A 17,353-nucleotide genomic window follows, 5' to 3' on the forward strand; every position below is an offset into this window, starting at 1 on the left:
TCAATGTAAGGTTATTTTATATTTATGTGAGAATTGTAGAAATTAGATTGATCAATTTTTAAAGTAAAATATATTAATCTATGCAACGGCAAGAAAGAAGTTCAAAATTTGGTGGTGGCATTTCAAGAGTAATTTTATAAATAGGCTGTACTCTGAAAGACAGTGTGGTTATGAGACCACTTTCCCAGCGTCTTCTCAATTTTATTCTGACTAAAACATCTCGTAATGTCTCACTGTAATCCAAATGAAATGCTACAAAGTTTTCTTTTCCATCTAAAACTCTCAGTCTTCTCATATTGCATATTATGGTAAATAACTTCATTCCCATTGAACATGTCTTTAATGACTGAATTTTATTGAGCCTACACAAAGCAACCTTACCTACAATCAAATCGTTATCTTCTCCTTACTGATCTTTGAAACACCTTTCAGTTCTAAGCTATGTAGACAAGCTATCTTGTGTGATGCCTCCTTAATCGTTGTTTCAGTTACAAAAGTATCACATTTCTCTGAATCTAAGGCAATAATAATTTTGTGACTTTTGTTGATTTCATGAATGTGAAAATACATGTATCTTAGGATCGAAGAATGTGATGTTTCATGTTAATGTAGGATACTGAATCTACAAATTGGAAAAAGTGTAATGTGCGTGCGTGTGTGTGTGTGTGTGTGTATTTATAAATGTTTTCACCATTCCTAGATAATAACTTCTGTTGAAATCTTGGAGTATTTTTAATGAATCTCCTAGATATATAACTATTGAGAAACAAAGAAAGAAAGAAGAAAGGAAAGAAGGAAGGAAGGAAGGAAGGAAGGAAGGAAGGAAGGAAGGGAAGGAAGGAAGAAAAAAGATTTTACAGAAAAACAAGATAATGCAGTACTTCAAATTTTTTGAAAAGGAAAATTTTGCTAATGTTTTCACTAGCAGTATATAAAAATGCCAGTTTCTCAACATTCTTTTAAACACTAGGTTTGAAAGAAACACTTTTCCATTATAATAGGGTTATAAAACTGAATAGTTTTAATTACTCAGCATCACTTGTCTTTAGAAGCCTATGGTAGCTTCCTATTACCCTACTTTTTAAGGTTATATGGAACAAAGTGCTTGCCTTAATTTTTAAAAAATGTGTCATTTTTAATAAAATGAAGATATACTCTCTACTAAAATTAACAACTTAAAAAGAAGATAGTAAAAAAATACCAAATCAGGCCAGGTGTGGTGGCTCATGCTTGTAATCTCATCACTTTGGGAGGCCAAGGTGAGTGGATTGCTTGAGGCCAGGCATTTAAGACAAGCCTGGCCAACATGGTGAAACCCCATTTCTATAAAAAAATACAAAAATTAGCTGGGCATGGTGATAGATGACTGTAATCCCAGCTACTCAGGAGGCTGAGGCACGAGAATTGCTTGAACCCTAGAAGTGGAGGTTGCAATGAGCTTAAATCTGCATTCTAGTCTGGGCAACAGAGTGAGACTCTGTCTCAAAAAAAAATCCCAAATTATGTCATATTAATGCTCATTAATTATCATAATGATCTTTGGTAAAAAACATGTCAGGTAAGTCTTCTCTTTCTCTCTGTTAGTGAAAAGTTTGACAAAAATAGAAAGACAATATAGGATATGGCATTTAAAAATATTGCTATTCAGGCTAACTTTACTTGAATTTAATAAAATTCAATAAAATGAGATATTTTTGATTCTTCAACAAAGGATACACTCTAGTCTAAATCTCTCTTCATTTATTTTAGACTCCAGGCCCTCTTAGCTATTCAAGGACATGAAGAAGCAATTTTTCCTTTTTCTTCTCTATAATCATTTTTATTTCTACCACCATACAAATAGTGTTATTATCTCTCAGATTAAAAAAAAAAAAAAACAACTCAACACTTTTTTGGACTCTGCTTCCTTCACACTCCATTTGTGTTCACTCTGTACAGCAAACTCCTTGCAAGATTTGCCTGGAATCACTTTCAGTTCTCTTTCCAATCTTTCTTAAACTGCACCAATCATGTTTTCATTACCCCCATCCTCTTCACAAAAATATTTATTTCAAGGTTATCAAAGGCATCCACATTGCTAAATTCATTGATCAGATCCCAGACCTACTCATCCTCTTCATCTGATTTTTTTCTAATTGGCCACAACTTTGCAGTGTACTTTGCTGTATTTTTCCCCTGTACTTCTGTACTTCTTAATGTTGACATGCCGCAGTCTCAGGTCTTGGTTATTCTCTTGCTTCTAGTCTCACTCTGTTTCTGGTGAGCTCATCATTCTCTGAGTTCATCCTGGCTTTAAGTGCCATCTGAAAGATGACATCAACTGAATTTATATCTCAGCTCAGACCTCTTTCCTGAACTCCAGACTAATACATTCTATGGGCTATTTGACATCCTCACCTGGATACCTTATTAGGGAGGTAAATGCTTCAAATTCAGCACTTCCAAAACCGAACTCCTGATCTTCTCCATTTATTTTTGCTAAACAGCATCAATCTTTTCTGTCTTAATTAATGACAGCTCTGTTCTTCCATATTCTCTGCTGGAAGCCTTGGAGTCATCCTTTATTCCTTTACTTCACAACTTACTTTCAATATGTCACAACCTCTCTTGGCCCTTTCAACCTATATCCAGAACTCAACCACGGTTCACTATCTGAACTACCATCACCCTTGCCTAAGCCACCATTACCTATTATTTTGTACCTGGATTACTGAAGTAGCTTCTAACAGATTTTACTGCATTTATCTTTGCTCCTTAACAGTCTAGTCTCAACATAGAAAACAGGGTTTTCCTTTTAGAACCTTAGATCTTGTTATTCTTTGTTCAGAATCCTACAATATATTCCCAATTCCATCAGATTAAAAGCCAAATTTCTCACAATTACTTATAAGGGCGAGCATTTTCTTAGGACTCACCTTCTCGCCGAATCTCATTCCCATTAACTTTCTGATCTCAACTCCTACCCATCTGTACCTTGATTTCCTGCTCTAGTGATTATTTAGTGTTTCAGCAGCATGTACCTCAGTGCCTTTTCCTCTGCCTAAAATGCTCTTCTACTGTTTATCTAGTTCCTTAGTGTCTGTGTCTCCACCCAGTCTCTACTCAGGTCTCACCTTCTTAATACGTCCTCCCTGGCTGCCCTATTTAATTTGTGACTTGCCCTCTGCTCCAGCAATCCTGATCCCCCTACCTGCTTTATTTTTTAAAATTTTATACAATTATCACTTTTTAACATAATGTAAAATTTAATTAGTTTTTTCATGTTGATTGTGTATTGTCTGTCTTCTTTACTAGAATGAAATTCCACGAGAGCAGGTGTCTGTATTATTTACTGATGTAGCCAAACCACCTAATACGGTACTGATCTGCTGATCAGTAATGCACTTAATGTTTTCTCTTTTCAATGAATCAATGAGTTTTTTCCTTATGTTGTGCACTAGTTTTCCTTTGCTGTCACTTATCTTTTTGGAGAAGTTATTTGTCAAAAAAAAAAAAAATAGATTAGGGAGAAATTAGAGGAGAGAGCTGAGGCACTCTTCAGCTTTGATTAAAGTTTGTAAATGTTGAACCTGTGCTCATCAAATCAAACTTTTCTGTTATCCTGGGAGTTCTACCCTTAGTTCATAGCTCAGATAGTTTCATGGAACTTATAATAAATCCCTTACTACTGCTCTTTGCCTTTTTTTTTACTTCACCCTGCTGCATCATTTAGCCATCAGCCCTGAAGGACTGGCCTAGACTTTGACAACCCAATTGACTTCTAGTACGGGATTTCTTTTTCAGCTGATCTCCAATGGGTAGTACGGGAAGGGATTGACATCTGATTGCATTAGCTTGCAGATGGTCCTCATTACAAAAATCTTACGGGGTGTTTCTAGACTGTGTTTTGTACTTCTAAGGGGAAGTTTTTCCTATTCAGGTCCGGTGGTGCAGGGGGATGGTTGTGGTGAGTGCCGTCTCAGCATCCGTTCTTAACTTTGGTACAGAACAAAAGGTTTTTTTCTTATTCTTCAAAGTTGTGTTTTGAAATTATGGCCATTTGTTTGAATTTATTAAAGATAAAAATCACTAAGGTCTTAATATTCATTCTATTTTATTGTGCCTTTCCATTCTTAATTGTTCAGGGACTTTTCAGGAAGGTAAATGGAATAAAATGTCTTAACAGTGTCACTGTAACTGAAAATTCAGCTCTACCTAAGTTCCATTTCCAATAAGTTCAAAAGTCTAATTCCTTCTAAACTTCTTCCTATATATGTTTCATTATCAATTTTTTGCCCAGTCTAGGGGCATCCTTGATCTAGAAAAAATTTTCTACCACACACTAAGTGATTGATTTATACTTTTCTACTATTCATAGAACTAAAATTGCATTCACTGTTTGGAGTCTCCCTTGATTTATTAGAACTGATCATTTATAATTTCTACCACCTATTTAGTCATACTGGTCATGTTTTCTTTTCTCTAATATTATATTCACTCATGCTCAGTTTGAGCAACGTGTAAATGTGTTTACATTTAATCCTCTATCATTGTATATTCACATTTGGTGTGTCAGTTGCAATAGCGAATTCACTTCTATAAACTCCTAGAAAATTGAGATCTTTATAAATTTACTTTACTCATGTAACAATTAAGGCTAAGTCTGCTAGTAGGCAAATTAGTTTTGGAAAATATATACTTTTTAAATTTTACAAATATCTTAGGTCACCTGAGCATTGGTAGGTGCCCTGAAGCAGTTAAATTTTAATTCATTTCTCCATTAGGATTTCCTGATTTGGTAATTACTACATTCAATAAATTAATGCATTAATGAATTAGAGAGTCATCAAATAGCTCAAGTGAGTAAGTATTCCTTATCAGAGAACTTAATATACTCCTAAGAATTACCTAACTAATGTATCACAGCAAATTCTGTTTGCTGCACTTTCTGTAGAAGGTGAAACTATTAGATTTAACTTATTGAACAAATGAATTTGATCTTCTATCAAGTGCCCAGAACTGGGAAATACAAGGACGATTGATTTATAGTCCTCCTCTTAAGGAGTTTAGCAGGTGAGGCAGATACATTCACAATTCATTCTAGCATAGGGTGATAAAGGCTATATATTCCCATACATGTAACTCACAGGACTGTGGGAGGTAGAACAAACCTGTAACACATATATTTACTCCTAATAGCCTTATTTCCCTCCTCTCTCTTCTCTTTTCAAAAACTCTGTCATCCTCATCTTTGATGCTGTGGCTATAAATGCATTTAATTGAGTAAATAACAGCATTTATTTTGAAATATGGCCTTATTTTATATACCAATAAAAAGAGGAAAATATTCCTGATTAAACTAAGAATATCCATTGATTATGGTATGAATCCCAATTTTACAGATGTTAAAATGTCAAAAAATTGTATTTTATAATCAACAAAATATGGTATTTCAGATTTTTATCCCAGCCAGTATTCTCCATATTATGGTCCTATTCCACATCTCTATGCCCATTAGAATTTGCCCTGCGTCCCTGTCCACTGAAGGTTTAAGTTTTATTTAATCCCCAAGTCTCAAGTTGGATGTAATGCATTAATGCTATTTACTTTTGCTTATAAATCTTAGGAATTAGTGCAATAACTTACATGAATAAATTCAACAGTAAAATTTTTAGAAAACTACAGGAAAGAATTAGTATAAACATTGACCTTTTTTCATCTTGTCATTCCTGTTTGTGGAGCAGAATTTTACTGAAGATATACAGTCCTACCTCATCTTACTGTGCTTTGGTTTCTTGTGCTTCACAGATACTATTTTTTTTTTTTTTTTTACAAATTGAAAGTTTGTGGCAACCCTACATGGAAAAAGTCTAAAGGGACCATTTTTTTCCAACAGCATGTGCTTCCTTGAGTCTCTGTGTTACATTTTGGTAATTCTCACAATATTTCCCACTTTTTCATTATTACATGTGTTATGCTGACCTGTGATTGGTGATCTTTGGTGTTGTTATAGTAATTGTTTTGGGGTACCACAAACCATACCCATATAAGATGGCAAACTTGATTGTTAAATATTGTGTATGTTCTAACTCTTCTACCAAAGGGGCGTTCTCCCATCTCTCTCCTTTCCTTAGGCCTATATATTCCCTTAGACACAACAATATTAAAATTATGGTAATTAATACTCCTATAAAGGCCTCTAAGGGTTCAAGTGAAAGGAAGATGTATTAGTCCATTCTTATACTGCTATAAAGAACTACCTGAGAATGGGTAATTTATAAATAAAAGAGGTTTAATTGACTCACAGTTCCATAGACTGTACAGGAGGTATGACTGGAGAGGCTTCAGGAAACTTACAATCGTGGCCAAAGGGCAAAGGAGAAGCCATATCTTAACATGGCTATAGGAGAAAGAGAGAGAGAAGAGGGAAGTGCTACACACTTTTTCAACAACCAAATCTCATGAGAACTCACTATTACAAGAACAGTAAGGGGGAGATATACTCCTGATCCAGTTACCTCCCACTAGGCCCCTCCTCAAAACTGGGGATTATAATTCAACATGAGATTTAGGTGGGGACACAGAGCCAAACCATATCAGAGTGGTCACACATCTCTCACTTTAAATCAAAAGCTAGAAATGATTAAGCTTAGTGAGGAAGGCATGTTGTTGGAGACTGGCCAAAAGTTAGCCTTCTTGCACTAAAAAATTGGCCAAATCGTGAATACAAAGGAAAAAACCTTGAAGGAAATTAAAAGTGCTAATCCAACAAATATACAAATATTAAGAAAGCAAAGCAGTCTTATTGTTGAAATGGAAAAAGTTTTAGTGGACTGGAAAGAAAATCAAACAAGCCACAACATGTCCTTAAGCCAAACCCTAATTCACAGCAAGGCCCTAAGTCTCTTTAATTCAGTGAGGGCTGACAAAGATGAGTAAGCCTCTGAAGAAAGGCTTGCAGTTAGCAGAGATTGGTTCATAAGGCTTAAGGAAGGAGGCCATCTTCATAATATAAAAGTACAAAGTGAAGCAGCAAGTACTGATGGAGAAACTGCAGCAAGTTATCCAGAATATCTAATTAAGATAATTGATGAAGGTGACTACACTAAATAACACACTTTCAATGTGGGTGAAACAGTCTTCTATTGGAAGAAGATTCCATCCAGGACTTCTATAGCTAAAGATGAGAAATCAATGCTTGGCATAAAAGTTTCAAAGGACAGGCTGACTCTCTTTTTAGGGTCTAAGGCAGCTGGTGACTTAAAGTTGAAGCCAACGCTTATTTACCATTCCAAAAACCCTAGGGCCCTTAAGAGTTATGCTAAATCAACTCTGCATGCATTCCAGAAGTGGAACAATAAAACCTGGATGACAGCAAATTTGTTTATAACGTGGTTCACTGAATATTGTAAGCCCACTGTTGAGATCTGCTACTCAAAAAGAAAAAGATTCCTTTTAAAATATTACTTGTCATTGAAAATGCACCCAATCACCTAAGAGCCCTGATGGAGATGTACAAGGAGATTAATGTTGTCTTCATGTGTGCTAACACAATACCCATTCTGCAGCCCATGAAACAAGAAGTAATTTCTACTTTCAAGTGTTATTACTGAAAAATGCATTTCATAAGGCTATACCTGCCATAGATAATTATTTCTCTGATGGATCTTGGCAAAGTCAATTGAAAACTTCTGGAAGGTGTTCTGTATTCTAGATGCCATTAAGAAAACTTGTGATTCATGGAAGTTCAACATATCAACATTCGCAGGAGTTTGGAAGAAGTTGATTCTAATCCTCAGGGATTACTGTGGGTGGATTCCAAGACTTCAGTGGAGAAAGAAACTGCAGATGTGGTGGAAATAGAGAAAGAACTAGAAATTGAAGTAGAGCCTGAAGTTGTGAGTGAATTTTTGCAATTTTATTTTATAAAGGCAGGATAGAAAGTGGTAAGAGGACATATGATAGATTTGGCCCAATTTTGAAGATCTGAGAAATGTCACTGAGGAAGTAGTCTGTGCTGAGATTTATGGATTGTATAGAAACATGCAAAGGGGGCAACTTGTGTGAAGTCCCTTTGCATAGAAGACTACACAACACTGTGTGGACACAAGGACGATTGTATTTGCTGAATCTCAAAAGGCAGGACTTGTAGACCATATCACAGATTTTTGTCAAGGATGTTAAGTGTGTGGTTAAAGATACAAAGAGCAAAGGAAAGTAATTGAAGTTTTTTAAGTAGAAAAGTGGCACAATCCTTGTTTGCATTATTTAGATTGCTCTGAGTGTGCAGAGTGTGATATAGTGGCAGATTTCAGTATTGCAAGTAAAAGATAAGAGTTTGGGCTTGGGTAAGATGGTTGAAGAGCTGGGAGACATGAATGGATAAAGACATATTTAGGGAGAAAAGCTGTAAGACATGATGTGAGTTTGTAATGGGGCATGGGGAGGGAGAAGTCAAGAGTGATCCACCTTTAGAATTATGACTTGATGGGGAATGGTGACATACAATGAGATGGATAAAAAGTCTACTGTAGGACTTTATAGTTTCGAGATGTTTTTAAAACATAAAAGTGTCAATGGATATCAGAGAAGACAAGCAGATTTGCTGATCTCACAGGAGAGAGAAAAGTTGAGCATAGATAGGGCTACCCAGAAAAAGAAGAAAGACAGACTGATTGAGACTAAGCCATGGGAAAATTCAATATTTATTTACTGACTAGAAAAAAATATGAGTTTACAGAGACAGAGTGGGAGAGGCCAGTGAGGTTTAAAAAGAAAAAAGTAGGAGAGAGTTGCTAGTGTAGGGTTTCTTAGAAAGCTAGAAGCCTGGAAGGGTTGGGATTTAAAGAGCATGCATAGAGTTGGTCTTAGAGAGGGGACCAAGTGGTAACTCTATTATACGTGGAGAGAAAATAAGGTTAGTTGGCTATATTTTGGTGTTTAGAGTAGTGGTGAGTTTAGAAAAGTTTCTGTTGGACTGCCTCTTTCATCTTTAGGAACTAGAAGTTTTGGTTATCTGTAGAAAAAAGATGTTGTGGGAGGAGAGGAATGTATATTTAGAAATGTGAGGAAAATTAGATGGTTTGCGGTGGTCATCTAGTTGTTTAGGAGGGGAAGATGACCAGGGGAACCCAAAGAGATCATTAGGCATTAGTAATGGTACCATTCTGCACTCTTGTGTGTGCTTTCTGCAGTTGTGGTCAACTGCTCAGCTGTATGCAAAGAGAAATGGGAAAATGAGTTCATCCAAGACTAATGATTTTCCAAATGGGTGCAATAAAGAGTCAGAAAAAAAAAAAAAAGAGTTTAGGATATGCATAACACATCAACTCAAATATTGTTATGTTACTAAAATGACAGAAAGAGTGACAAATGACATAAGACTGATAAAAGGAGAGAATTGAGGAATTTGGAGATGATAGAAAAATGATTGAACCAAAATAGATTCAAAACATTTAATAATTCAAATATACTAATAGAAGTTTATTTTTTGTTCACATAATCATTTGTCATGATAATTTTGATCTCAATCACTTCAGGATTCTTTAGTTTCTTTTTTATTTATCAGATTTTTAAAATCATTATGAGAAAAAAAGTAATTATGTAATAATAAGGAAATAATACTTTACAGGTTAAGAATACAGTTTTATAAAGTGATTAAAAGCCATGATTTTCTACATTAGGTGCCTCAATACATTGCCATACTTTGTAGTCATAAACCATTGATATCTATCTATCTGTCTGTCTATCTATCTATCTATCTATCTATCTATCTATCTATCTACCTGTCATCCTCCTATCTAGCTTCGGCTGAATATATTTGCCTTTTAGGAGAGCATAAAATAATGCTTTAGTATTGAATTTTAATGTATTTTACTATATTTTCCATGCAAATAAATTTTAAGAAATCCAAGATCATAAATTATTATTTGGGGCAATTACAAATTATTTGACATAGTTTTATTGGGGCCACCACTTGTTTTTCCCCATTTATCTTTTCTTTTTCCTCTGTCTTTTTAAATAACAAGTGAATGCTAAGTCTGAATTTTCATGCTATGTTATGTTTAACTGCTGGCAAATTGATCAATTCGGAGCAGATGTTTTAATTAGAGGTTCTTAATGCATGGGGAAGTCTAAGACAGTTGAATGAACATTTCTACTATGCTTGTTTAGCAAATGCAAATAAATGTGCGATAATTAGTATAGACTTTGCAAAAACATTTAATTCAGGTGTTAGAATGTCTTTCGATTGCAAAAGACTTCTCTCTTCCTTGCACTTTTCTTTTTTGATGGGGTGCACTGGTTTGAGTAACAGTAGCCGCTACCATAAATAGACTCAAAATATTTGATAATTCAGACATATGAATAGAAGTTTATTTCTTGTTCACATAATAGTTTAAGACGGGTGATTTTAGTTGTTGGGTGACTCTTTGTTATATGGTTTCAGGGCTTTGAAGCTCTTTCTATTTTCTTGATCTATCATCTGTGAGAGTCACATGTTGTGATCTCATCCAGCATAGGGACAATGAAGAAGAGCATAAGGAAGGCTTCTTAAATGCAATTCTTAAAGCCTTAACTCAGAAAAAATCCACAATTCCATCATATTACCTTGGCTAGAACTCATTCAATGGCTCTGCCCAAATGCAAAGGTGACTGTAAAATGAAAATATTTGATAGGAACATTTTAATAGAGTTGTATTTTGGAGTAGAATTCCAAATTTGCATAAATTTTAAAGGAAAAAACCATTAGAGATTCAAATTTTGAGTTTGTAGAGAGTTACCTTGGTCTATATCTCTCAGGGTCTCTGAGATTATATGTTCTGTCTTTAGAGAGTCTTCACTGAGAAATTTAGAGAATCCCTGCTTTATAAGCTTGAACAGCCAGGTGCAATGGTGTGTGTCTGTAGTACCAGCTACTTAGGAAGTTGAGGCAAAAATCTTGTTTGAGCCTAGGAGTTCAAGAGCAGACTGGGCAACATAGAGACCTTGTCTCAAAATTATGAATAAAGTAATACATGCTTTTGATACCAACTATATCCATAATCACTGTAGTAGAAATATCACTAAACAAATGTAGTAGAACTGTCATGAAATAAAACCCTCATACTTTTAAAACCCTTGTGAGATGGGAATTATTTCATTTTGCCAGAAATAAAAGACTGAGAATGTTAAGACAACTCTTTAGGTTATCTGACTTCAAAATTAATGGTCTATGAATAGTGTAGAATAGTGTATTTATAGGCGTACATGTATGCATACGTGTGTGTGTATGTACAATCCAGTGTCAAGATTCCTCAAAATCTGGTCACCTCTGAGGTTTTCTCAAGCAATTGCTGTATTCCCTCTTTTACTAGAAAATTCTTTACAATAAAAACAAATGCAACTTTTTTAATATCTAAAATTCTATTCTTACTTGCTTTGAACTATGTGTTTAATATATAGATTAAAATATTTTTGCTTTTTTCTTCTTCAACAAGAAACTCTTTAAAAAGACATAATATGTCAAGTACCATGGTAGGCTTTAAGAATACAAACATCAATAGAATAGTGCCTCTGTCCTCAGTGTGGAAAGAGAGAGAGAAGAAGAAGGAGAGAGAGAGAGAGAGAGAGAAGCAAGTGCCAATGTCCAATGTCTTAAGTGTGTAGGTGGAGATAGGATAGGAACATACATTGAGTAGTGAAGACGTGCATTATCTAAGAAGGCACATAATTCCAAATCTGGGGACCAGGAAAGGTTGCCAGGAAAAAGTGACACCTACTGTGGAATGTAGTAGGGCAAATAGAAAGTATAAATGATATATGAAAACAGAAGCCTGCTCCAGGAAATATGAGCAGGAAATGCCTAATCTCACAGTGAGATAGAATATGACATATGAAAGGAATCTGAAGGAACTTATGGATAAGTGTAGAGCAAGGAGGAATCCAATAAAAAATGATACTAAGAGGTAGCCAAGGCAGGGGGATATTCTTCTACTTAATGATGACTACTTATTGATCTTGGAGCCTATCCTGGCTTTCTTCACTGTCTCTGAGTTTTCTTCACATTCTTCCATTATTTCTATATTAACTTACATGCCTTTGCAGCAACATTGTTTGGTTTACAGTGTAAATTCTAAGATGTGTTCATGTGACATCTCTTTTCCCCATATCCTGTGAAATGATGTTCCCGATAAACAGAACAATATTTCTTTCACATTTGCAAGCAGTTCAGTTCAGCATCCTAGTTCTGAGTCATTCTACTTTGAGATAAATTTGAGTCCAGAAACTGTGACCAAAGAAAAGAAAGAGGATTTCAGTAAACCGCAAGACAAGTAGCGGAAGCTGAATAATATTTAAAAAATAAAAGGAATATTTTCCTGATGCACTTTGGCAGAGATGAGCTCCAGGAAACACATACATAAATTTGCCTGACCTTGAAGTGCACATCATCTAATAGTGGAGACAGCTACATAGACATGTAATATTGTAAATTCATTGGTTTAGAAATGAATGGCATAAAGGTATATAGAAGCAAAGAGAAGAACTCTACCTGAGCGTGTGCTGGTGCTGTAGAGATGGTACAAGTGAAAACTGGAGTAGAAAATGGCCCAGAATTCAAGGCAAACACGTTAATTATTCATTTGAACATTCTCTACTGTGAACTCTTTATTGTTGTTCTTTGTTAATTTTTCTAGTAGAGTGCTAGTTTTAAAAACTTGTGTATGAACTCATTATGCATTGGAAGCTGCCTTAGTTCCTTCAGACTGCTGTAATAAAAATATCATACACTGTGTGACCTACACAACATTCGTTTCTCACAGTGTTGGAGGATGGAAAGTCTAAGATTGTCGTACCAGCATATTTGGTGTTTGATGAAGGGCCTGCTTTCTTGTTCATAGATGACTGTCCTGCTATGTCCTCACATGGCAAAAGGACCAGGGGAGCTCTCTGTGGTGTCCTTTTTAGGGGCTAATCCTATTCATGAGAATTCTACCTTCATCAAATAATCACTCCCAAAGGTCCCACCTCCTAATACCATTGCATTGGGAGTTAAGATTTCAACATATGAATTTTGAGGGGACACATACATTGAGTCCACAGAGAAGAAATATCCCTTTAGAATATTGACTAAACTCCATTATTGTTCAGTTTTGTAATTTTATTTCTGATGGTTTTGACCTGTATAATATTTTAACTTTTATTCTAGATTTTTAAAAGTTATATATTATACTAAATATTATGTCACATATGTGTTATAATATATAACATATATTATAATGTATTATATATAACATATTATATAATTATAAGTTATATATTAAAGTAATTATTAAGTAATAATAATCAAATAATCAAAATATTATAGTTATTAAATTATTATATTATTATACATTATTAAATTATTGTGTAATTATATCAAAAGTGTGCCTGAAAGATACTTGGGCATATGATGTGTGGTGAAGCCCTAATTTTTTTTTCTTCAAACTCTGAACTAAAAGCTTTCAATACAGCATAATTAATAATGTACCTCTTCCTCACTCTTTTAATGCATTTTATTGCTTATTAAATTCTTACATAAATGTATTAGGGTTTGATTCTGGGGTATCTTGTTCAAAATACTCACTATTATAATTCAACATCTTAGTTTTACTATCACGTATTGTACGCATTGCTTCGTTGCTCTCATTTTTTTCAAATTTATGTAGTGATTTTCTTGTTTATTTTTCCGAGTGAGATTAAAAAACAAAACAAAAACCTCAGAATAACTTAAATTGAATATACATTTTTAATTTATAAAGAAGATAATATAAATCGTTTTACTTTTCAAAAACTACTATTAAGTACCCTGCATTTTGTTTTCTTCAGATAAATGCTAATTTTCAAGGATTCTTAAATAGAAATTTTGAAGGCTTGTACATTTTTTATTACACATTTGAAGCCTACATGTAGATATATGATATACAATATATGAAATATATTCAGATATATTTTTAAATAATGTTTACTGTTTTCTGATCACAAAAGTAATAAAGTAGATATTTGACATTTTTGAATTGAACATTTTTGGTTCTTACGACTTGCAAGATAGCCCCAGAATTCAAGAGCTATTTCAATATGTAATGTTTGTAAGACAAATTTGAAACATGAGCTGTAAGGCTGGTGTTTGAAAGTAAGTCACTTAATATGCTTGCTCCTCATGAGCTTACTCACCTTCCCATATGCAGTAACTCTTAAATAATTTTTAGAAAATCACCTTTTGCTTGCAAAAAGATGACATTCTGTGATAGAGAAAATTAGTAAAATTTAGAAAGGAAAATAACTTTGGTCTATCGATATGGAAAGAAATACACTATTATACGCATTAAAACAACTCAAAAGAAATCCAGAAGCTTGTTTCATGCTCACTAAATTGTCTGGAACTTTTAGAATGTAGGAACACACATATATATGATAATCTCTATATGTATACTATATAAATAAATTTTAAAACTTAAAAACGTAATCCAGGATTTTTGAGCTAAAACATTAGAATCTTGCTATTAAAGTACACTTTAAAATTACAAATTTTATCTTTAGAAATATTTTTGGCTGTATTAGGAGTAGGAGTATGGTGTTGAGTTAGTGTAAGGAAAGCAGTCAGAACAGCGTTAAATAATTGAAGCACTATACACAGAGTTAGCAACAACTATTACTATATAAATATCATCATTATAATTATTGCCATCATGATATTATTAAAACGAACTCACCAATCCTTATGATTTAATTTTCCGGAAGCACATAAATTTAATCTGAGTTGAAAATTAGATTAAGTAAATGATTATAGGGTAAACCATTGAGGAAATAAAATAATACTACCCCATATAGCTTTAGGGCCAGATAGTTTAATCAGAATTTTTTCAATGAAAATTACCTTATAATTACCTCCAGAAGTTTTTAAATTACTGAAGATTATCAGAAAATGGAAATGAAATGGCCAAACAGGGAAGAGGAAAAGAAGGGGAATTTGATGTCACACAGACCTAGGGGAAAGAGAGTCCTAAGAAGGCAGGAATGACCTGTAGTGTAGAATGTTGCTGAGATGTCAAATAAAACCAGGACTGAAAAAATGCCCATTGAAGTCTGAAGAAAGAGAAAATAATAAATGACAGTTGGTTCTTCTTGCTGAATCTTTGAATTCGTGTCTGCTGTTACAATTGCATGCACAAGTTTCATTACAATATTATTTTATGCCCATCTTAAGTCCTGACAAATATGATTTCTGTTATGTGGGTTTACTTGGCATTAATACATTTCTATATTGTGCATGTACTAAAGGTGGTGAAAAACAAAAATTATATGAAGGCTAAGAAAATCCTTTGGCTGTTATGTTGAATGACTTCCAAAAATATTTGAACCTTACTACAAAGTGAAAAAAATGCAACTAATATAAATTATAAATTATGAAATATATAATATGAAATAGAAATTATTTCATTTATTTTTATACTCTCAAATTTATTCTTAATTCAAACTTTTAACAAATTTTACTGAGTGATGGTTGTGTACCAGGCATCCTGTTAGTTCTGGAGATGGAGATGAATAACATGGAGAGCCTTGATAAATAAAATAAAGTAAATTATGACCCTCGGATTTGTTGCAGCCATCAATCAGTCACTCAAGGAAGCCATTGAGAGGTCCCACAGGACTGTTGGGATCTTTTGAGCTGAACTCACTGTCAGAAGAGCAGAGGTGCAGAGGGCCCTGGGGATGTTGAAACTGATAGATGGGCTTTATTTTTTTTCTGTTTTCAGTGCTGATTGAATCATGTTGCCTTGTCTGTCAGTACTGAATCAACTTGACAGAACAGTTTGTGCTCTGTTTGTTTTGTCTTGTTTGACACTGGTCCTTCATTGATTCATCATCTCAAACACTGATCAGGTCTGTTCCACTCTGTAAGTGCTATTGCTATGAACTGACTTATTACAAAACAAAGCAAGACAAGGCGAAAAACAACAGTAAGAAGAAAGAGCTTTCCTTTTATTCAGGCAAATACATTGTAGGAGTGTTGTTTTTAAAAGAATTCTTAGAAAGCTATCTTTACATTCCAAAAAAATGTCACTTACAAAACCTGTGTGTGTGTGTGTGTGTGTGTGTGTGTATCAGAGAGAGAGAGAAAGAGAGAGAGAGAGAGAGACAGAGAGAGAGACTCTTTTGACTTGAGGTCAAGTGTAGGACTAGTCTTGATTGTGAAGGAACGCCTTATAGCATAAAGAACAAGGATACTGGGGTCAAGCTTAGGTTCCAGTGATAGTTCTGTCCTCGCTGGGTGATCTCAGGCAGGTCGTATGAACTCTCTGCATCACGGTTTTCTCATCTGTTGCACTGGGATAATAAGTTTCCGTCTGTCTTATTGTGAGGATTAAATGAAACAGTATGTCTGCCCCCTTATGCTCACTTTATACTTTCTTTAATTTTTAAAATTCAAACATTCTTTAACTTTTTTATTACTCTGAATGTATTTTCAGATAAAAAAATAGAATTTAGATTGATTCTAATTATGATATTAATGAGTACTTATCTATGATGTGACACAATTTTACATTTATTTTTAAAATGTATTATTTATTTATTTAATTTTTGACCTACCTTACCTTGATTTCACAGGTAGATGAATAAAGACAGTAAGGAAAAGAGAAATGTAATGACAGGAAGAAACAATTTCTTTGGTAAATGCGATAAAATTTTTTATGATCTTAGATAATGTGATTCTACTTGTTCTAAGAAAGCCACATAAGTGGTAGGAATTGGGTCATTTACACTTAACTTCTACTGGATTGCATTAAATCACTGTGGTAGAAAACAAAACTTTTTTAGTTGAGAAATATCAAAGACAGATGTGGTACATGAACAATTGTTCAATTAAGGAAGGGAATTATAGGCAGTTCCTTAAATTTATAGAGATCTGGGAGAAATGGATTATACAAAGTTTGAGATTATGCTTTAGCAGGTTTATAAAATGGCTTTCAACTGGTGGTTTTTTTTTGTTTTTGTTTGTTTGTTTGTTTGTTTTTTGAGACGCAGTTTTGCTCTTGTTGCCGAGATTGGAGTACAATGGCATGATCTGGGTTCACTGCAACCTCCGCCCCCTGGGTTAAAATGATTCTCCTACCTCAGCCTCCTGAGTAGCTGGGATTACAGACACCTGCCACCATGTCTGGCTAATTTTTGTATTTTTAGTAGAGATGGGGTTTCACCATGTTGGCCAGGCTGGTCTTGAACTCCTGACCTCAGGTGATCCGCCTACCTCGGCCTCCCAAAGTACTGGGATTACAGGCGTGAGCCACTGCACCTGGCCTCAACTAGTTTTAATGTCTATAGACTTCAGGTTTTGGGATGCCTGTGAAATAAAATG

General features: G+C 34.3%; 1 protein-coding gene across 2 annotated transcripts in view; it reads left to right on the top strand.

Moving 5' to 3' along the window:
• Positions 1 to 17,353, top strand: part of TINAG (tubulointerstitial nephritis antigen) — an 82,841-nt gene that overhangs the window by 46,791 nt on the left and 18,697 nt on the right. The gene's annotated exons all lie outside the window — the stretch shown is intronic.

This window comes from Papio anubis, chromosome 6 (genome assembly GCF_008728515.1).
Source record: "Papio anubis isolate 15944 chromosome 6, Panubis1.0, whole genome shotgun sequence".
NCBI lineage: Eukaryota > Metazoa > Chordata > Mammalia > Primates > Cercopithecidae > Papio > Papio anubis.